The 22,631-nt window shown below is 43.6% G+C and overlaps 1 protein-coding gene across 1 annotated transcript in view; it reads right to left on the bottom strand.

The window, feature by feature from the left end:
* The window catches only part of dgkza (diacylglycerol kinase, zeta a), a 570,823-nt gene that overhangs the window by 515,833 nt on the left and 32,359 nt on the right, over positions 1–22,631 (bottom strand). The gene's annotated exons all lie outside the window — the stretch shown is intronic.

Below are 22,631 nucleotides of genomic sequence, written 5' to 3'. Positions count from 1 at the left end.
CAGTCCTGCGTTATGTTATTGGCTGCTGTTTGAATGAATGCAAGTATATCCCATCAAAATAACGGATTCAAGCAATAGTTACAGGCATTGTTTCTGCACTGCATCACTTTAGTGGTAACATTGGAGAACACTTGATTTGATTTATTATCATATGTACTGAGATGCGGTGAAATGTATTGGTTTTACGTGCTCTCCAGAAAAATCAAACCTTACATAAGTTCATCAGCGTAATACAACACAATGCAGAATATAGTGTCACAACTACATCTTAATCAGATGAGCTGAGAAGTGGCAGATGGAGTTTAATTCAGATAGATGCGAGGTGCTGCATTTTGGGAAAGCAAATCTTAGCAGGACTTATACACTTAATGGTAAGGTCCTAGGGAGTGTTACTGAACAAAGAGACCTTGGAATACAGGTTCATAGCTCCTTGAAAGTGGAGTCGCAGGGAGATAGGATAGTGAAGACGGCTTTTGGTATGTTTTCCTCTATTGGTCAGAGTATTGAGTACAGGAGTTGGGAGGTCATGTGACTGTACAGGACATTGGTTAGGCCACTGTTGGAATATTGTGTGCAATTCTGGTCTCCATATTATCGGAAAGATGTTGTGAAACTTGAAAGGGTTCAGAAAAGATTTACAAGGATGTTGCCAGGGTTGGAGGATTTGAGGTATAGGGAGAGGCTGAACAGGCTGGGGCTGTTTTCCCTGGAGCATCAGAGGTTGAGGGGTGACCTTATAGAGGTTTACAAACTTATGAGGAGCATGGATAGGATAAATAGGCAAAGTCTTTTCCCAAGGGTCAGGGAGTCCAGAATAGAGGGCATAGGTTTAGGGTGAGAGGGGAAAGATATAAAAGAGACCTATGGGGCAACCTCTTCACACAGAGGGTGGTACATTTAAGAGGTATTTGTATGGGTATATGAATAGGAAGGTTTTTGAGGGGTATGAGCCGGGTGCTGGCAGGTGGGACTAGATTGGTTTGGGATATCTGATCAGCATGGACGTGTTGGACTGAAGGGTCTGTTTCCACCCCATCTCTATGAGTCTAAGTGTAGAAATTCTACTATATGAGAGTTCAAAAATCTGAAAACAGTGTGGGAAAAGAATATATTAAAAAGCATATATTATAAATCGCAGATGTAGCCTCCATGCCAAGTGCTGGCAAATGGGGCTAGATTAATTTAGGATATCTGGTCGGCATAGACAAGTTGAACCGTAGGGTCTCTTTCCATCGTGTACATCTCTATGACTCTACGACTTTATCTTCCAAAAGTTCCTATAATCTGTGAAGCAGATTCCATACAAAACTGAACTTGTCTGTTTATCTAAATGATAGCACTTTAACAATGAAACGCCTTTTGAGTCAACTTCAACAACTGAGCAGTTTTTTCCCCCTGTATGGATTAAGCATTTGTCGTGGCCAAGGTATGTTTTGAAGGGGGTTATCCCCATGACATTCTCATGCAAACGGGTCAAACCAAAACCTGAATGAATCATCGGACTCAGAACACCGCTACCTGAGTCCGCAGCACTGAACGCTGTGAGAATTATATTCATCGAAGGACAAAGAATCAAGGCTAGGAAAGGAGTGGGAAAGAAATGCTGCAACACATACTACAGTTCCAAAGAATGCGAAAAGAGGAAGCAGAAAGGGGAAGAGTGGAGCCAATGACAGTGACCGTCGTTTTTCTGGAAATCAAGCCATACCATTCCGAGAATCATCACAAATGTTAAGGATTTTATAAAAGGATGCAGAATTCCCCAGCTATGTGTCATTTACATCTAAGTAGACAGAAAGCCCGGAGCAGATTTAGTACTTGACAAGAAATGCTCTTTATTACAAATAAATAGGGTCTGACTACCAATTGTCAGTCATGAATTGTTGACATGTAACTGTACAACTTAACATTCTAACCATCTTATAAACCAGGTCCCCCCCACCACACACAAACAGATACAAGCAGGGGAAATATGGCAGTCATGGGCACAGGGAAAGACTGGGAAGATGTTACAATGGTTCCCAGGGGTCACTGAGATGTTCCTTTTGTCAGGATACACTACTCCTTCTTCAACAAAAACTGAAATAGCTGGAGAAATTCAGAAGGTCTGGCAGCATTTGGGGAGGGAAAGCAGAGTTGATGTTTCAGGACAGTGATGTTTCTTCAGACCTTCACCCCCCCCTCCATTAGCAGGTACCTCCCTATTTCTCTAACACCACCAACCCCACCCCACCCAATCTGCTGGCACATGAGTGACCATGCCTAAATAAGTATGAACCCATACTGCCTCCCTCCTGCCTTGGGTGCTTCTGACCATGAACGGCCACCATCTCCCCACATCACCCCCTTCCCACCATCTTCTCACCACCACTGCATCTCCTGCCCCCACTCCCCCACTTCACAGCTGCACCCCTCCCAAGCCTGAAGGTCCCAGTCCCAATGACTAACCTGCTAAAGTTCAGTCCTGTGGCTGATGCCACTTTCTGGCCTGATTCCCCCACCTTAGCCCTTATTTTCTGTGGACAGACTTAATTGACTGACCATGGCCTAAGCCTTACAACCAACCAGACCGGAGAGCCCTTTCCAAATCGTGCCGAAACCCCTCCCACAAGCTCCGACACAGGCTCCTGCTGCCAGACTGACTGCTACAGTGTCAGGGGTCTGCTTGTGAGCCATTTTCCAGACTGCAGAGACACGTACCCCCAGACATATCCAGCCAACTGGATGCATGACCACAATGAATCCCCTAGACTGGTGTCAGAGGCTGCCCTCGACTGACTGCACTGAAACCCCCTCATCCCACCCCCCCCCCCCCCCCCCCCCGACTGACAGGTGTTTCCATGGACTATGGTGAGGACTACTCCCCTTAGACTTGGAGACACAGCTGCTTGCTTGGTACACCTGCCATGTGTTATTGTACAGAAGCCGCTGGCACACGAGCTGGTGTGAGATTGATGTAGCACACTGCTGCACAATAAAACAAATGCAGCCCCTTTACTGAGGACTGTTGAGCAGCAAGGCAAGCCACCTGGTTCTGTGACCACACTAACTGTCACAGCAAGGCAAGCCATGGATGGTGTGACCATGCCAGTAGGTGCTAAGTGAGTGAACGCTAAGACAACACACCTATAGCACTGAGGTGTAGCTGGTCCAGTCTTCAGTCTGGGTGCCCTTAACCAAAGTGTCCCTGCTACAGCCTCTCAACACTATTTGTCCCCAGTGTGCCCAGCAATGCAATCTGACCTTGCAGGGCAGCCTGTCCATCGGAGAGGTGCCAAATTCCAGACACCAATGTCCACAGAGGAATTGTGGGTGCGGCTGAGGCCATTTTATCATGCCCTGGCCTGAGGGTTTGGTTGTAACACAACATGGAGGTCATTCAGAGCAAGTGGGAAGCTAAATTTGAGCTGTAGGGTACCCAACCTGATTTCCAAGTTGCCTTTTCCCCTGATGTCAAGTACATTTGGCGAGCTTTACAAGATACGAGGCTGACTATTAGTGAGAAGAGCTGTGCCATCAACAAGACGTTTAACAAGCAATAATCCCCCTTAACTGGCAACCCATCACTGTTTAGCAAGAAACCTGCCTGGCCCCTTGTGAGAAACATAAAAGATGGCGTGAGATGTTGAGATGGACCTCGCTGTGTTCTTGTCTGATTCTGCTGGTAACTACAACACTCCATCCCCAATAAGCGCCTGCCCATAATTTAGTTTTCAAGCTGTCAGAACTGGAAATAGCAAAATGCAACATGGCACACTTGTGTAGGATTTACAATGTTCTTTCATGACGTGTGGACCAATTCTGCCACTCAACTTGTCAATTGGGACCAATTCATTATCACGGAATCGTAAATTCCAGGAGCTATTTGTCCCATTTATGCTGGCCGAAAGGGAACGATGTGACCTAACTCAGTGGTGTATCCAAGTATTTTTCAAAGTGGTACAGGTTTTTTTTTGGTTCCACCAGCCTTTCAGGCAGTGAATGCCACATACTCACTGCATTTCTCAACTCCCTTCAAAATCTCTCAGTCAGTTTCTATATTTATGTGCTCCTTTCACTTCTTTGCCAAAGGAAGCAGCTCCCTTCCATCTGCACTGACTAGGCTCCTCAGTTTTATACACCTCAATTAAACCCCCCTCCCCCCCCCCCCCCCCCCCCCCCCCCCACAGCATCCTTCCTCTGAGTCAAATAAAACAATTCTAGTTTATCCAACTTTTTCCCACAGCTAAATTTCTCTATTCCTGGAGACATTTTTGTAAGTCTCCTTCATGTGTTCTATTGTGAGCGTTTATGTCTTCCAGAAATGCAATGACCCAAGCTGTACGCAGTCCCTAGCTATGGCCTGATTAGTATTTTATATATTTCTGTTTAACCCTCCCTGTTCCTATGTTCTATGCCTCAGCTTTTAACAGAATGTGTTCCAAATATCTTAATTACTGTAAATATTGGTGTACCTGTGCCAATTGAATCTTTGAAATACCTCTCCAGAAGCACAGTTGACTCAGACACTGAGTATAAAAGTAAACAATCAGCGTGGGTGTGAGTAGCTGTCATTTTGAAATGTTATCTGCTTCCAATGCAAAAAGATTGGGCCTTTCTGAAACATTCGCACATCTTCACATATGGTTTGTATCACTTGTATAATACCTTGCAAATTTATAAAGTAAGGTAAGCATGCAGTTATTGGGAGAAAAATGAAGTTTGATTATTAATGTAGAGTGCATCATCTTGTATCTGAAAAGGGCAGGCAACTTGCAGTCTGAGTGTCTGCAAAAACATGATACCTGGAGCTTGGAAATGTAGCTGAAAATGTGTTGCTGGAAAAGCGCAGCAGGTCAGGCAGCATCCAAGGAGCAGGAGAATCGATGTTTCAGGCATGACCTCTTCTTCAGGAAAGGGCTAATGCCCGAAACGTCGATTCTCCTGCTCCTTGGATGCTGCCTGACCTGCTGCGCTTTTCCAGCATCACATTTTCGGCTCTGATCTCCAGCATCTGCAGTCCTCGTTTTCACTTGGAAATGTAGTCTGATGAGGTATTAACCCAAAGTTCCATCTTCTTTTTCAACTGGGTCTAAAAGATGGTACAAAGATTGAGGCCGATTTACCCTAATATAAGTCCCTCAATCAACACCACTAAAATATATTGGACGGTCATATTGCTGCTTGTTGAACCTTGCCATATGCACGTTGATTGTCATATTCCCTGCATTAACAACTGTGTTTACATCTCATCGTTACTTAATTGGCTGGGATGTCCTAAAGCTGTATCCATGCAAGTTCTTTTTAATATTTAATGAACAAATGCAAGCACATTCTAAAAGGGTGACAGCAACAATAAGTTGTACCACCCCCGAGACATGTAGCATGACACATCTCTTTATGTATGTACCAAAACATCAGTCCCACAGGTTACTAATGAACCACTTAGAGTTCTAATGTTTATGTATCGTAGCCCAGTGGATGGCAGACCCAGAGCAAGGGGAATATGAGGTGGAGCACAATGGCAAACTAGGTAGGATATGGGCAGGAAATGGGTGGTATCTAGGGATCTTTCCAGGGAACTTTTAACTTATTCCTTTATTTTCCTAGTTTTAAACTACAAAAGACTTTAATGTAAACTATTGCCTTTGTCTTTATTTTTCTACTGTTCTATGAAGTACCTTTAATTTCAGTTAATACTTTGTACCTAAGTTATTTGTACTTAGGTATCTTGGTATAATGTCAACACACATGGCGTCATACTTAGGTACCCACAAGAAGCCCTGTCTCGTTGTGAACGAGACATTTATTAACAAAAGGACACACAAAAGTGAAAGTTGCACCAGGTCCCAGTGGAGTAGCCCCACATAGCTCTGACACAATGTGCCTCCATACTGCTCAAAGTTCCATTTGGATCGAAGACAGTTGAGGCACAGATAACAGTTGCTGGCCTTGCCAGTGATGACCACAGCCCTCGCAAGAATAATGAAACAATTAAAAAGCATCTTAGCTGCTGGTACCAGCAGACCTCTTCTCCATTCAAGACCTATAAAACTTGAGTAGCTGGCATTATGTTTAAACAGCTGTCAAAGTATGGCAGATGGAACCTCAAAGGCGAAAGGGTCCAGCTCTCAGAAACGGATTACTTGGACATCTTCAAATATTAAACGCTGTGGAGATCTTTAGTGATAGGTTGGTGTCAGGTTTCACATATTTCCCAATTTAACTCAACCGGTTAACTCGGTCTTCTCAGTGTGAGTTTGGAGATGGTCAGCAGAGGTCTCAAACTTACAGAGAGCAGATTATTGGAGACCAGTGATGAGTGTATTAGAATAATCAAGTCTGGAGGTGATCAGATCACGAATGAGGGTTTCAGCAGCAGATGGGCTGAGACAAGGGGCAAAGTTGTGGGATGTTACATCAGTGGAAACAGGGACAAATATGGAGCCAGAAACGCAGTTCAAGGTCAACCATGGCAACTAGGTTGTGAACAGTCTGGTTCCCTTTCAGACCTGTTGCCATGGATGAGGGGGCTCAGAGTGTTTGTTGTTTATGTGTGTGCCAACTGATCTTTGAGAAATTTTAACAGGGATTGTTTGAGGGCATATCTCAGTGTTGTGAGATGGGTGAAGTAATCTTGATAAGATTCCCTTTTGCAAGCTATGGTCATGACACCTTTGGAATGCTGTGCACTATGACCCTTCAATAACTTGGCCGAACTCCATGAAACCTGTGGAATGGAAATGCTAGGTGTGCGCTCAGGACACAAACTAGCCCCATCTTCCAAAGACAGCTCCAATAAGTCAGAAAGCCTTCGAATAGATTTGGAAAGCCCTGGGAGTGAGTCCCAACCATCATTTTGAAAGGGGCCCTGCAGTCAATATGACTCAGTGACAACCTGGCCTCTCATGCATACATGATAAACAGCAATTGTCAGAAAGGCACGGAAGCTGTCATCGGGGGTTGCTGTCCTGATTGATAAGAAGTTTGGATGCAAGCAGCAATGCTTTTTTTCAAAAAGTACCAAAACCACAGGATCCAGTTTCAAATTATGATTGTGGTCCCAGTAAAGGTTTTGCTGGCATGTTTTGTAATGCTGCTGCTTACCATAAGTGACTATTCCAAATTTTGTAACATGGTTTAGTTTTCTTAATGATAATTTATATCCCAGAATAGTGTTTAGTCCCAACATTATAACTATGGATGCATTCCTACTCATAGCAGGGGCCTCAAACTTATTATTTTTAGGATATTTTTACCTCCTGTGATTTGACGTAGTCTTCTTTTTCCAGTCTGTTCCCTTCCAATCCCTTCCTAAGATGTACATACAAATTAAAAACATAATTATATTTTTTTGCCCTTTGAGACTGTTCCATCACTCAATAAATCATGGCTGATTGTTTGTGGTTCGAATTCCACACTCCCATTTATCCCCAAGAACTTTCCTTCTCAGCCTAACAAGAATCTACTTACCTCTGCCTTCAAATATTGAATGATCTTGTTTTCATAACATTCTGAGTTCTAAAATCGCATAAATCACTGAGAGGAAAAAAAATTTTCCCCATCTCTGAGGAAGGATCTTTCAATCGGAATTGTTTTTAGATTAGATTCCCTACAATGTGGAAACAGGCCCTTCGGCCCAACCAGTCCACACCAACCCTCCGAAGAGTAACCCACCCAGACCCATTTCCCTCTGACTGATGCACCTAGCACTACGGGCAATTTAGCACGGCCAATTCACCTGATCTGCACATCTTTGGATTGAGGGAGGAAACTGGAGCACCCGGAGGAAACCCACACAGACACAGGGAGAATGTGCAAACTCCACACAGGCGTTTGCCCGAGGCAGGAATTGAACCTGGGACCGTGAGGCAGTAGTACTAACTACTGAGCCACCGTGTCACCCCATTAACTCTGGTTTCTCTCCACAGATGCTGCCCGACTTGCTGAGCTTTTCCAGCAACTTCTGTTTGTGTTTCTCCTCATCTCAATCTGTAATTGGTGACCTCTAATTTTGAAGCAATGTTTCCCTAGTTCTGGACTCACCCATGAAAGGAAATGTCATTTTCACATCCATCTGGTCAACATTATTCCGGGGAGAAGGTGAGGTCTGCAGATGCTGGAGATCAGAGCTGAAAATGTGTTGCTGGAAAAGCGCAGCAGGTCAGGCAGCATCCAAGGAACAGGAAATTCAACGTTTCGGGCATAAGCCCTTTCCTGATGAAGGGCTTATGCCCGAAACGTAGAATTTCCTGTTCCTTGGATGCTGCCTGACCTGCTGCGCTTTTCCAGCAACACATTTTCAACATTATTCCGGATCTTATAAACTGCAATCTCACCACCTCTTGCTCTTCGAAACCCCAATGGAAACAAGCCCAGCCTGTCCATCATATCCTCATAAGACAAGTCCCTCATTCCAGCTATCAAGCTAATAAATCTCCTCGAGCTGCTCCCAATCAAATTATGTCCTATTTTAAATAAGGAGATCAAAACTGTACAGAGTAGTCACTAATACCCTCTATAACCTCAGCATAATTTGCTTACTTTGATATTTATTTGTTCTCATAATAAGGGGTAGCATTCCAATAGTCTTCTTGATTGTCTGCTGTTCCTGCGTACTGACTTCCTGTGTGTCATACACTAGCCACCTAAATCCCTCTGTGCCTTGAAATTCTCCATTGTTCTCCATTGAAAAAGATACTGTGCAGTTTTCATTTTTCCTGTGAACAACACCACATTTTGCTACGTTATGCTCCATTTGCCAGATTTTTTGCCCACTCACTCAACCTATCTATATCCATCTGCATCCTCCTTATGCTGTCTTCACAACATACTTTCTTATTTATCCTGCTGTTATCTGTGAATGGAAATCATATTTAGCTCATTATTTGGAGTTCATTGCAAAAGTAATATTTGTAGTGGTTAAAGGGGACCTGCAGACATAATATTCTTGGATTGACGTTGGTCCCCTCATTAATGTAAATTGTGAAAAGTTGAGACCACAGCATAGACCCCTGCAGGACTCCATTTGTCATATCCCAGTGATCAGTTCCATTTATGTCTACTGTCCTTCTGCCAGTTTGCTAATCTTCTATCCAATCGAATATAATGCCTCCCCAATGCCATGACCTTTTATTTTCCACAATAGTGTCTGATGTGGCACTTTATCAAATGCCCTCTAGAAATCCAAGAATATTATGTCTGCAGGTCCCCTTTAACCACTACAAATATTACTTTTGCAATGAACTCCAAATAATGAGCTAAATATGATTTCCATTTGATGAAATCATGCTCACTTTTCCCAATTGTCTTGAGTTTTACTATGGGTGCAATGCTGACTTATTCATCTTCTAGCCAGGAGGGACCAAGATACAAGACAATCATTTCTGTTCTTAGCATTTTGTACTTCCTAAAACTGCAGATCGGAAGGATTGTAAATGGTGAGGAGGGCATTGTCAAACTCCAAGTAGGACATCGTCAAAAAAGTGTGGCGCTGGAAAAGCACAGCAGGTCAGGCAGCATCTGAGGAGGAGGAGAGTCGACATTTCAAGCATAAACTCTTCATCAGAAATGAGCTAATGCTCGAAACGTCGACTCTCCTGCTCCTCGGATGCTGCCTGGCCAGCTGTGCTTTTCCAGCGCCACACTTTTTGACTCTGATCTCCAGCATCTGCAGTCCTCACTTTCTCCAAATAGGATGCAGATAAGTTGGTGGAGTGGGTGGATCAGTGCAGAGAAGTGTGAGATGATGCATTTTGGTAGGGAGAAGATTGAAAGGCAATAGAAAATAGGGGGTACAATTCTAAAGGGGGTGCATATGAATAGATCATCAAAGATGGCAGAACAAGGTGAGAGTAAATAATAAAGCAAATAATGTCCTCAGCTTTACTGATAGGGGCATAGAGAACAAGAGCAAAGAAACAATGTTGAACTTGTATAAGACTCTTGTTAGATCTTAGCTGAACATTTATGTACGGTTCTAGGCACCACATCATTGGAAGGATGTAAATGCATTGGTAAGAATGCAGAAGTGATTTATGAGAACGTTTCCAGGGATAAGATGTCTCAATTATGAGGATGTTCTCCTCAGAAAGAAGAAAGCTAAGGAGAGATTCTGACAGAGGTTTTCAAAATCATGGGTGGGCAGGACTGAGTAAATAGAGAGGAACTGTTCCCGCTCGTAAATCAAGAAGTAGAGGGACATATTTAAAGTGACTTGCAACATATTTAAAGTGACTTGCAAAAGAAGTGAACGCAAGGTGATGAAAAAATCTTTTGCATACCGCGATTAGTTAGGGCCTGAAATTTGGTGAAAGCAGGTTTAATTAAGGCATTTAAGAGGACATTGGATGTTTATTTGGGTCAAAATAGTGTGTGAAAGGTTAAAGAAGGAGATTGGCATGAGGTAATGATACTGATTTAACAAATTGCGCACGGGGCAGCAAGGTGGCTCAGTTGTTAGGACTGCTGCCTTACAGCTCCAGAGACCCAGGCTCAATTCCACCCTTGGGCAACTGTATGGAGTTTGCACGTTCTTCCTCCAGCTCCCCCCACACTCTAAAGTTATGCAGGTTAGCCATGCTAAATTGCCCGTAGTATCAAGGCCAAGTGAATTAGCCATGGGAAATACAGGGTTACAGAAATAGAGGAGTGACTTGCTCTTCAGAGGGTCGGCGTGCACTCGATGGGCTGAATGGCCTGCTTCTTCACTGTGATTCTTTGCAGGCTTGATGGGCCAAATGAACCATTTGGCCAAATAGGCCAAGAGGAGGTGAGATGAAAGTGACAGCCCTTGTCATCAAGGCCATATGTGACCGAGTATGGCATCAAGGAGCCCTGGCAAAACTGGAATCAATGCGTATCAAGGGTCAAACACTATGTTGGCTGAAGTCATACTTGGCACAAAGGAAAATGGTTGTGGTTATGAAGGGTCAATCATCTCAGCTCCAGGACATCTCTGCAGTAGTCCCTCAGGCTAGTGTCCAAGGCCCAGCCGCCTTCAGCTGCTTCATCAATGACCTTCCCTCTGTCATAAGGTCAGAAGTGGGGATGTTTGCCAATGATTGCACAATGTTCAGCACCATTTGCGACTCCTCAGATACTGAAGCGGTCCATGCTCAAATGCAACAAGACTTGGACAATATCCAGGTTTGGGTCGACAAGTGACAAGTAACATTCACACCACACAAATGCCAGACAATGACCATCACCAATATACACTCTAATCACTGCCCCTTGACATTCAACGGTATGATCATCACTGAATCCCCCACTGTCAACATCCTTGGGGTTACCATTTATGAGAAGCTCAACTGGACTCACCACATAAACATAGTGGCTACAAGAGCAGGTCAGAGACTAGGGATACTGCAGCGAGTAACTCACCTCCTGCCTCCCCAAAGTCTATACACAATCTACAAGGCACAAGTCAGGAGGGTGATGGAATACCCCCTACTAACCTGGATGGTTAGTAGGGGGTATTCCAACAACACTCAAGAAGCTTGCCACCATCCAGGACAAAGCAGCCTGCTCGATTGACATCATATCTACAAACACTCAATCCCTCCACCACTGAAGCTCAGTAGCAGCAGTGTGTATGTACTATCCACAAGATGCACTGCAGACATTCACCAAAGATCCTTAGACAGCACCTTCCAAACCCACAACCACTGCTACCTAGAAGGACAAGGGCAGCAGGTACTTGGGAACACCACCACTTGCAAGTTCCCCTTCAAGCCACTCACCATCCTGACTTGGAAATATACCCCCCCCTTCCTTCACAGTCTTTGGGTAAAAATCCTGAAATTCCCTCCCTACCGGCATTGTGGGTCAACCCATATCAAGTGGACTGCAGTGATTCAAGAAGGCAGCTCACCACCATCTTCTCAAGGGCAAATAGGGATGGCCCATCAATACTGGCCCAGCCAATGATGCCCAAGTCCCACAAGTGAAGTAAAAAACTCCTTCAACGCCAGAAGAATTCTGTGATTCTTGCCCTTCACTCCACATTCATCTCCAAATCGACCCAACATAGGCTGGTTGATATTAGTGTCTTGATAAAACCAAGTCTTTAATCTGTGACCCACTCCCTGACATCATTACTACTTGATAAAGACATATGTCAGAAGGCATATCTCCAACAGAATTATTTTTGGATATCCTGAGATTATGTAGGGTGGTATACAAATGCAAGTTCATTTCTTTTCTAAATCTGGTATCACTACCGACAAATGTAAGTCATTACAATTATCGGCCTTATATTGAGGGTCTCCCTCTTAATAATTGGGTGGTATGGTGGCTCAGTGGTTAGAACTGCTGCCAGGGTCCTAGGTTCAATTCCTGCCTCGGGTGACTGTCTGTGTGGAGTTTGCACATTCTCCCCGTGTCTGCGTGGGTTTCCTTCGGGTGCTCTGGTTTCCTCCCGCGGTCCAAAGATGTGCAGGTCAGGTGAATTGGCCATGCTAAATTGTCCATAGTGTTAGGTGCATTAGTCAGAGGGAAATGGGTCTGGGTGGGTTACTCTTCGGGGGCTCTGTGTGGACTTGTTGGGCCGAAGGGCCTGTTTCCACACTGTAGGGAATCTAATCTCATCTAATTATTTGAAACTGCCCCAACGTTTGGTCCCCAGTAAGTTCTCCCTTGTATCTTTCTGCTGCTGATGTCAAGTAAGTCACTAACTGCTTTAAGATCAAGTTCTTCATTGATCTGCCAGTGGAAGGAGGGATAGACTTTATACTGAAGTTAACAAAAGTGTACCATTGAAACGTTTGCCAGTGAATTCCCTCTTCTAGTTTCTTGTGGTAGGGGTGAATTCAGGAACTCAATATATATAGAGCTGGAGCAGCAGCTTCTTAGTCTCACACCCAACTCCTCAACCCACTACCTCTAGTCCTGATTTTACAATGAAATTTGAGTGCTTGAAGCTCCATCAATGGTTCACTCAGTTTTCCCAGTAAAAACGGACAGCAAATGTGCCTGTAAATGTACTATAGCTTTCCTGTCATCACAGTGTATGCCCTAGTTTTTACAAGGAGAAGTAATTACTATCAATTTGTTTAGCACCTTGTAAAATATTGGCGCATGTTTCTGGTAACAGGTAGTGCAGAAGAATTCTTTTATTAAATAAACATCATTGAACATGAAGCCAACACTCAAATAATTTAGTGAAAAACAATTCTTTTCTCTCTCAGCAATAACCACAGCACATGACGGTCGAGTCTGAGCACAATAGAGTAATGGCCTTTAGTTAAATTGTGTGGGGAATTGCAAAGAACCTTTTAGCTGTAATCTGGATCACCCGTGGGAACAAGAACCACAGTAATTGCTTAACATCGCCTATCTCCTAACTTCCTGATAGCAGCTTCTAGACCTGTAAAGTAAAATGCAAGCTGTGACAACACCTCATCCTCAAAGTGCAATGTATTTGAGAAGTCTGAACTTTCAGCACTGCCTCAGTACTCACACTCTGAATTGCAAGAGCTACAATTTTAGCCTCTGGAATCTCTCTCATAACCATAGCCCACCTTTGGAAGCTATGCCATTAGCTGTCAAGTCCTAAGCTTTGCAATCCCCCCTCCCTAAACCATTCTGCCCCTCTCTCTTCATTTTAAGAAAATCTTCGAAAGCAAAACTTTATGACCAACCTTCTGGTCACCTCTTGTAATATCTCTTCATGTGGCAGATGATGTTTGATTATGTTCCTGTGGCACACTGTGAGATGTTTTACTATCTTAAAGGCCATTACATGGGTGGCACACTGGCTCAGTGGTTAGCACTGCTGCCTCACAGCGCCAGGGACCTGGGTTTGATTCCAGCCTCAGGCGGCTGTCTGTGTAGAGTTTGCACATTCTCCCTGTATCTGCGTGGGTTTCCTCCCACAGTCCAAAGATGTGCAGATTAGGTGAATTGGTCATGATAAATTGCCTATAGTGTTCAAGGGTGTGTAGGTTTAGGTGCATTAGGGATAAAATTTTGAGTAATGGGGAATGATTGGATGGGTTACTCTTCGGAGGGTCAGTGTGGATGTTGGGCCAAGGGGCCTGTTTCCACTCTGTAGGGATTCTATGAATAAAGATAAGTTGTTGTTGCACTGAAACAATTGAGTCTGATGAGACAGGAATAGATGAGGTGGGATTTGCATTTTCATTTGAAGCCCGAATCCCACGGAGATAAATATTTCCATTTTCCCTCCCCTTCACACCCATCTCCTACAACTATATAAGGACACTGCCACCTGGCTAGCAGACGATTCTATGGCCCTTTATTACCAGGAGGTAATTCAGCCTGGACATTGTGGCATTCTGATTATTAGTGATAAATCCTTAGAAATGAAGGGTAACAACGATAGCCACTTTTAAACTACAATCCAAAAACGCTATGCAATAAAAGTTAACACAGTGGATCACAGTGATCCACACTTCCCATCTCCCATCTCTTGATTATTGATAGGAATTTCCTGGTGCTTAGCTTTGCAATCACCAGATTAAAATACAACTGAGCCTTTTTAATTGAATGTTTTTACAGACTCTGGGATTCTTCATCTGACAGGATGAGATCTTATTATCCAGTCTGCTTTTGTGTACTGTATTCAGCCTTGATCTAGTGATAGCACACTCTGGCTCACATGTTAGAAGTTTTACTTTAAGACCAAGTGTAACGGGAGACTAATGAATGGAGAAACACGGGATAGTTGGTGTAAATCCCAAGCAGCTAAAATTGAGAAAAGCTTCTCAAGTGAACAGAGAATCATGTGAAAGATGTAATAAGGGAAGACCATGTCCATGGAGGTGGGGAAGAGATGGAAATTCATGTGACAATGTGATTAAGGAAAGATGAGGTCAGGAGAATAAAATGAAAAGATCAAAATGAAGATGAGGCAGTGGGTCAGATGAACATCTTGTAGTTATATAAACTGACAACTCAAATGTTGCACTGGTGGAATCTCAATGAACATATTTACCAAATATTGCTTGTTTTTGAACAAAGCATTGAGTCTTGAGATATTTGTTTTGGGCACCAAGCCCTCAACCTTACAGCAAGTTTATCTTTTCCTGGCAATTATTCTAATTCACAAATTATTATTTCCTGCCCGGCTGACTTCTCCATTTTGGTCGATAACAGAAGTATGATTATAAAGTTTGAAGGATGTATAGCCTTCTCTAGCAGAGTTTACAGAGAGAAGAAGCGAACTAGAGTATTAGAAACAAGGAAGTGAGCCTTAAACTCAACATGTTGCAGGACCAGGAGCTAATGTAAAGCATTAATCATAGGACTATGAGTGAGCAGCACTTGATGCACGTTATGATGTGGCAAAAAGAGTTTTGCTTTGTTTTTGCAGATTCAAAGTGATAGGCCATCCTGGAGAATATTGTAATAGCCAAGTATAGAAGAACTAAGGCATAGATGAGAATTTCAGTAACAGAAGAGAGGGATTAGAAATTTTCAAACAATAGGATCAGCCTCAAGCATTTGCCAGGGAACAAAGTGGTGGAGATGAATTGAATTGAATGGATTAAATTGAATTTATTGTCACGTGCACAGTGAAAAGCTTTGTCTTGCGAGCAATACAGGCAGATCACACAGTTAAGTAGCATTGATAAGTAAATAATAGGTAAACAGCAGCAAAAGCAAAAACACAGGTTCAGGCGAATGTTAAGTTTTTTGTGAGTCCATTCAGTATTCTAACAACAGTAGGGTAGAAACTATTTCGAAACTGCTGGTGTGTGTGTGTTTAGGTTTCTGTACCTTCTCCCTGATGGCAGACATTGTAGAAAAGCATTGCCAGGGTGGGATGGATCTTTGAGAATGCTGGCAGCCTTTCATTGACAGTGGGCCTGGTAGATGGAGTCTATAGATGGGAGGTTGGCCTTTGTGATTGACAGGCCAAGATTAGATTACTTACAGTGTGGAAACAGGCCCTTCGGCCCAACAAGTCCACACCGACCCATATACCACCCAGACCCATACTCCTACATTTATACCTTCACCTAACACTACAGGCAATTTAGCGTGGCCAATTCACCTAATCTGCACATTTTTGGATTGTGGGAGGAAACCGGAGCAAACCCACGCAGACAGGGGGAGAATGTGCAAACTCCACACAGAGAGTCGCCTGAGGCAGGAATTGAACCCGGGTCTCCAGCGCTGTGAGGCAGCAGTGCTAACCACTGTGCCACCGTGCCGTCCACTATCACCAAGTTCAACACTCTCTGTAACTGTCTCTGATCTTGAATGGTACAGTTGCCATACCAGGTAGTGATACATCCAGACAGAATGCTCTCGATGGCGCACCTATAAAAGTTGGCAAGGGTATTCGCCGTCATGCCAAATTTCCTCAGCTCCTTGAGGAAGAAGGGACATTGTTGGGCCTTTGTAACCAGTGCATCCACATGAGATGGCGTATGTCAGACTTGTTCTTCCTAATGTTTGATTGAAGGCAATTTCTGCTCACCCAGTCCTGGAGACTGAAAAGTAGTGTGCTGATGCAGGCAATGGAGAGGATGAGAAAGGTGGTCTGAGTTCAAACTAGGGACCTCCCCATAGTTTTGGAATCATGATGTACACAGCAACATGTAAATGAAAAATAGGAAGGGATCAGTCAAAAATACACCCTTGGCAGTTCTGAAGTAACTTACGGAAAGGGAAGAGAAGCCACTTTTATGATTGCAAAGATGTAATGGAACCAGATGAGGGCAGACAAGAGGTGGTGGGGGTAAATCACATTCCACTCATGGAAATGAAATTCAGAGAACACCACACGGATGTGGCCAAATATTAACTGCTACAAATAATAAAAGCAATCCAATAAACTAGGATCTAGGGAAAGAAATAGTAGCAAAATATTCATACAGAAAACAGAAAAGAAAATATTTAGTGAAAGCATTGTTAATAACTGTGAGACAAAAGTGATGACATTAAAATATGCTATTAAATGCCATAGTGCAAGAGTTAAAGTATTAAGGGATTCAATTAATCTTTTCCTTGTCACTGGCTTTTTAGACCCTATACTTGGAGAGTTAAATAAGCCTCAGTTGGTATCTGCATACACAGGAAAATGGACAAGCTGGAATTAGCTACAGCCTGGAATTTTAAAAAGGGGTTTGGATAAAACAACAGTTACCTTGTGAATGAGAAACTGATTCAACGTGATTTAAGGGGTTCGGGTAACCATTTAATGAGTGAGTGTTTCATAATCATTGCCTGGATTCTCATGTTTATAACCCAGGAAAAGCCAGTGCCCACTACCCCACTCGTATTACTTAAAGGATCATCAACCATTTGCATGTTAATCGCTTTGATAGCCTGTGACTGAGATCACCACAGGCTGACGAAGCTGCTCCTTTAACAAGGTTTGGTTGTCCTTTTTTTCTTCTTCAGGAGGTTGTCAAAACACAGGTTCTGAAAAGTCTGAGTTTGGATGGGTTTTAGGGCCAATTTGTTTATAGCTAACAGATACTGCCTCATGAAGAAGGCTTTCAAGTTAAATGAAAACACTTGTATATTGAAAGAGGAGTGGCTGGTTCTCCTAGCTCAGTGATAGTCTGGTTTGTTTTTTTTCTTGAAGAAAGGCTGCTGGAAGCAAGCTCAGCTTGGTTCTCTCTCGCTGCTTTCTATCCTGTAAGAACCTGTGTTTGGTGCCAAGGGCTGTTTCTGGGGATCATTGCACGTATTTTGGAACAGCATCATTAAGTGGGATGATCTGTTGGGTTTTTAGATAGGATAAGTTATTTGGTATTCTGTTTTCTGTTCTTTGTGCTTCATTCAGCAATCTTGTAAATAAATTCTGTGTTATTTAAAACTAAGTGGTTTGACCAGCTGATTCTCTCCTGAAATACCCTCTTTACACCTGCTCAAAACAACTAGCAAAGTTAGGGTCTGGGCTACCTTCTTGAAAGGTTTTGAGGGGGGTCTGGTCTGGTCCATGACAATAATGTTTGAAGATGTGTATGGCTTTGTTAAAGTAGCTGAAATTCATAGGGAATGATGTGGCTTGTGGTGAAGGCCTTTGTTTTGACAATATGGACTGGCTCCCAGTCACTTGCAGCTGGTCATGGGTGCTGCAGTTTTTATATCTTGCCAAATAAGAGACAGAAATGACCCACCTACATATATGTAGCGCCTTTCACCACATACCATCTCATTGGCAATGAAACAGTATTGAAGTGTTGTTGCTGTTGTAGTGCAGGAAATGTGCCATTGACCTTGTACACAGAAAACTCTACCAAACAGCAATGTGCTGATGATGGAGCAAATTACTGCAGACGCTGGAATCTGTACTGAAAGCAGCAAGTGCTGGAGATCACAATGGATCAGGCAGCATTCATGGAGAAAGAGCAAGCTAACATTTTGTGTCTGTATGACTGTTTATCAGGGTTGAATGTGATAATGACCACATAAATAGCTTTCTTTGTCATGTTAATCGAGGGATAAATATTGGCCAGGACATTGAGAATAAAACTCCTGCATCCCTTCTTCAGAAATGAACCGTTCTGAAGAATGGTCACTGGACTCGGAACACTAAATCTGTTTTCTGCCCACAGGCGCTGCCAGGCCTACTGTGTTTCTCCAGCAATTTCTGTTCTTTTTTCTGTTTCAGATTCCCAGCATCTGCAGGTCTTTGTTTTATTCTTCTTCAGCAAATCCTTGGACTCCTCCATCGCCAGAACATAACAACATGACTGTTGGAGGAAGAGCGCCTCATCTTCCGCCTGGGAACCCTCCAACCACAACTCAGATTTCTCCAGTTTCCTCATTTCCCCTCCCCCCACTTTGTCAGTCGAATCCCTCGAACTCAGCACTGCCTTCCTAACCTGCAATTTTCTTCCTGACCTCTCCGCCCCCACCCCACTCCGGCCTATCACCCTCACCTTGACCTCCTTCCACCTATCGCATCTCCATCGCCCCTCCCCCAAGTCCCTCCTCCCTACCTTTTATCTTAGCCTGCTGGACACACTCTCCTCATTCCTGATGAAGGGCTTATGCCCGAAATGTCGAATTTCCTGTTCCTTGGATGCTGCCTAACCTGCTGCGCTTTAACCAGCAACACATTTTCAGCTTTTAAGGATTGCAGACCATTTTGCTGGCCTCTGACAATTCTGCACCCCTGTTGTTGTGTGCAGCAAAAGCATATTGACCAAGTACAGTGCTGTAATGCCAATGAACAGGCAGTGCTATTTCTGCTTCAGAAGCAATGGGCATGGGTTAATCACACATGCAATTTCTTATATTGCTCCCTTACTTTAGTTGTTATTTTGTTTGTGCAATATCCTAATTGTTGCACACATTATGTGTCGCATAATTGAAGTCTAATGAAATTCAGGGAAAAGTGCCCATATTGCTCGTGATAACTGATAACTGGCTATTGATGACCACTCTGGAACAATAAGTTGAGTAGCTCTCATTAATACCCTATTAAGAGCAATCATATGTGGTTATGGTAACTGATATGCACAGATACAGGAAGCTAAAAGACCCATAAAGGAGGCTGTAATACTATCCTTATGTCACATGCAGCCATTTGACAGCTACATTACAATTCTAATGCTAAACGTAATAGTCTAATGCAAGTTGGACACTGAACATATCATTTCATATATACAGGTATTAGCTAGAAGTTGGTCTGTGAAATGTTTCTCACAAAAATTAGGATGAGGCAAGCATGCCTTGAAGACATATTGTGGTGAAGCAACAGAGAACATTCTTTGTCCATCTTGATGTCCACACGCAGCAGAGATCCTCACCTACCAGGAATACATTTCATACATCGCTGGCTTTCCAACCATTTATTTTATGACATTCTTCTGCAGATAATTATTCATGAATAAAGCTGTTTAGTAGTTAGCTTGTTACTGTATAAATTGTGGGTCCAGGTATTCTAGTCTTTACAAACTTTGATTGGTTTGGCTCTTAGGTAATATTGGGTGTATCCAAACCTCCCCCTGCCACAACCCTTCCTGTGAAAAGGTCTAACTTTGCCTGGGATATCCCATATCCCAGAAGGTTTTTCATAATAACATTTCCCCTCAGGAGAATCGAGTTCTTGAGGGGCAAAATTCAGGAGAAGATTTGGGGATCCAGAGGGCTGGTCTCCAACCTTTCCACATTGTCCCAGAACTTCCATGGGTAAGGTTCATCCTCCTTTGCAATAAGTATAGGGTGGACAAGAGTGAGTGTTTCTGGCCTCTTGCTTTGTCTTCCTGACTACACATTGTCTGTCTGCTCCAGTGTGAAGGTAGTCAGAAAGCGTGGCACTGTTGCTGGCCACCAGTGTCCAGGAGCACATGGGCCACAAAGCACAAGCTAAAGATTTGCAGGTTGGCCATCTTTGTTCTTCACCCTCATCTCTTCCACCCTTCAACACAACCTCTCATATATTCTGGTTAACTGAGGTGCCTGAACTCTTGTTTCTCAAGGGAGACTGAGTTGGCTTGTGATTTCTACAGAGAAAGTCATAGTCAATCCTCATCCTAAATTACATCCCACCATGACACATGGCGGTTATTTGAATTCAATTCATCGGCCAAATGATGATCATGTAACCATTGTTGATTGTCCTCAAAAACCCAATGGGTCCACTTATGCCCTTTACGAAAGAAAACTATTGTCCTTTGCTCGTCTGACCTACATGTGACTCCATGACACCCATCCACACCATCCCCTCCCTCGGATGATGAATTAAAGCTCCTCCACATGAAGGAAGCACTGAGGCTGACAAGGGGCACAAAACGTACTCTGGGTGAGGGGTCACAATGTTCACCATCAAGAGTGGTTCAGCAGCAGCAAGAAAAATCAAGCTGGTCGAGCCCTAAAGGGAGCCAATAAGAGGGAAATACATAATTAATTGCATCCATTCCAATCTGTAGATGCACCGGTCCATGGCATATAGTAAGAGTGACCACAGCACAGACCTTGTGGACACAATGTCCTGCCTTCACAATGAGAGTCCCTTGTGTTGTGTTGTGTGGCATTACCACTGTGTTAAATGCGATAGTTTTCAAACAGATCCAGCAACACAAGACTGGGCATCCATGAGGTGCTGTGGGCTATCATTGTACTCTAGCACTCACGGCCCACTGTATTCCCCGCTCAACTGTTATCATCAAGCCAGGGAATCAACCCAGGTTCAATGGAGAGTGCAGAAGGGCATGCCAGGAGCAGCTTCAGGTCTACTTAAAAATGGGATGCAAACCCAATGAAACTAAAACAGGGCCACTTACATGCCAAACAGCATAAACAGCAAATGATAGGCAGACCTGCCATATCTAGTTATGAACAGTGGTGGACAATTAAGCAACTCACTGGAAGAGGAACCTCCACAAATATCCTCGCCTTAAAGGTTGGGGGAGCTCAGCAGATCAGTGCAAAAGCCAAAGCTGAATTATTCACAGCAATCTTCAGCCAGAAGTACTGAATGGATGCTCCATCTCGGCCTTCTCCAGTGGGTGCCCAGCATCACAGATGGCAGTCTTCAGCCAATTCAATTCACTCCATGTGACATCAAGAAACAACTGGAGGCACTGGATACTGCTAAGGCTATGGGTCCTGGCAACATTCTAGCAACAGTACTGAAGACCTATGGTCTAGAACTAGCTGCCCTCCCAGCCAAGCTGTTCCGATACAGCTACAACATTGATATCTACCTGCTCTGGAATGTGGAACATTGCCCAGATATGTCCTGTACACAAAAAGCAGGACAAATCCAACCTGGCCAATTACCATCCCAGCAGTCTACTCTCAATCATCAGTAAAATGATGGAAGGTGTCATCAACAGTGCTATCAAGCAGCACCTACTCAGCTATAAATAGCTCAGTCACACCCAGTTTGGGTTCCACCAGGCCACTCAGCTCCTGACCTCATTACAGCCTTGGTTCAAACATGGACAAACAAGCTGAATCCAAAGGTGAGGTGAGAGTGACAGCCCTTGACATCAAGGTCATATTTGACTGAGGGAGGTATCAAGGAGCCCTAGCAAAACTGGAATCAATGGGTATCAGGAGTAAACTCTTCACTAGTTGGAGTCATACCTGGCACATTTGAAGATGATTCTGGTTGTTGGAGGTCTGTTATCTCAGCTTCAGGACATCTCTACATGAGTTCCTTGGGGCAGTGTATTCAGCTGCTTCATCAATGACCTCCCCTCCATTATAAGGTCAGAAGGGGGGATGTTCACCAATGATTGCACAATGTTCAGCACCATTCGCAACTCCTCAGATACTAAAGGAATTCATGTTCAAATGCAATAAGATCTGGACAATGTCCAGCTTGGGCTGACAAGCGGTAGGTAATTTTGATACGTCACAAGTGCCAGACAATAACCATCTCCAATGAGAGAGTCTGAGATTACCCTGTGGAATTCAATGTCATTACCATCACTGCATCACCACTATCAACATCTTTGGAGTTGCCATTGACCAGAACCTGAACCACGACCTACACGACATAAGTCAGGAATTTGATGGAATATTCCCCACGTGTCTGGATGGGTGCAGTTCCAACAACATGCAAGAAGCTTAATACTATACAGGACATGGAATCCGAGGGGAAAGTGAGGACTGCAGATGCTGGGGATCAGAGCTTAAAAATGTGTTGCTGGAAAAGCGCAGCAGGTCAGGCAGCATCAAAGGAGAAGGAGAATCGATGTTTCGGTCATAAG

The sequence above is a fragment of the Hemiscyllium ocellatum genome, chromosome 18 (genome assembly GCF_020745735.1).
Source record: "Hemiscyllium ocellatum isolate sHemOce1 chromosome 18, sHemOce1.pat.X.cur, whole genome shotgun sequence".
Taxonomy (NCBI): Eukaryota; Metazoa; Chordata; class Chondrichthyes; order Orectolobiformes; family Hemiscylliidae; genus Hemiscyllium; species Hemiscyllium ocellatum.
The sequence above is the reverse complement of the archived record's forward strand: the minus strand, read 5'-3'. Positions and strand labels throughout refer to the sequence as shown.